The following is a 1241-nucleotide window of genomic DNA, read 5'->3' as shown; positions in this document are numbered from 1 at the left end:
CAGAGCTATAATGATGATGATCTTGATGTCATAGAATCACATATGTACAATGATAAAATCGTTATCATCAGCGATGAGTGGATGAGGCAAATGGGTTCTACTATCACTAGTCCACCTCCTACCAAAGTGCTCGTACACAAGTAGCAACATTGGTAGGTCCACCAATCAACATATGAAATTTCCCCTAGTCCAATGGTCTAAGCACTATTCCAAAGTAACTCTAGAAGCACCATTGTAGCTGGGGTACAAAGATTGCAATGACTAAGAACTTAATTACTATCCCCCATAACAATCCATGGCCTTCCCAAGGCCAATGCATAAGCGAGAGAAGCCACCTAAAAAGATTGTTCACGGGATACATTAGGTTCATACAGCTCGACAAGCTAGAGAAAATCATCTTAATACTAAATTTTAAGATAATGTATTATGGATGTGTGTCGTTTTGCACAAACATGGCTTGGAAAGAGGATATTAGTATAGATGGATTAGGGAAGGGATACAGAGGATGCCTAATTGAATCCAAGCGTACACACACTTCCAATGCTACAGTGGCTTTCTCAAGGAGGGAGGTGGCTCAATGGCTTGACCAAAGAACATGCGCGCACTTGCTTGGGCACGCAAATAGAAAAGAATCTAGGTGCGAATGTAAGTTTTGACGACCAACAAATCTTTTTCATGAGCATACTTGAATGAATTTGTATAAGTTATGTCTCCAAATGGTGTGAAGATCACAATGACATAACATGTTAAGGTCACAAGCCCTTTCATTTGACCCTTTGAATCCAACCTTGTAAACAATTGCACAAGACACTTCATATGTGGTTTCTTTTTAATTTAAAATATGTGAGTTCTCATGCAGAACACATAGAACTTGCATGGAGCACTTCCTTCAACTGAATGTTTTTTTTTTTTTCTCCAAAAGAATTTAATGTCAAAACATTGAGTATGATTTCAATCATGCATGCTTTTCGGATGGTTGGGCAATTTAATTTTCATGTTTTACCATTTTAGTTTGTCAATGTTATCCTTTTTTTAGTCAATATTCACAAAACAAAAAAGAAATCTATTTTTTTCAAGAAGTGGAAAAAGGACGATTTAAATTCCTTCCCCATTTCAAGAAAATGTATAGATTTCTTCTGGTTTTCTTTAAGAAAAGCTTGCAATCTATCCAAATTTTTGGGATTTTTAATCAGTGAAATATACACTAATAGTCAGGTTTACTTTGTGAACATGTGTGTGAT

This window comes from Adiantum capillus-veneris, chromosome 14 (assembly GCF_014529385.1).
Source record: "Adiantum capillus-veneris isolate H3 chromosome 14, ASM1452938v2, whole genome shotgun sequence".
In the NCBI taxonomy this organism is placed as follows: Eukaryota; Viridiplantae; Streptophyta; class Polypodiopsida; order Polypodiales; family Pteridaceae; genus Adiantum; species Adiantum capillus-veneris.
This window is presented reverse-complemented; position numbering follows the sequence as displayed.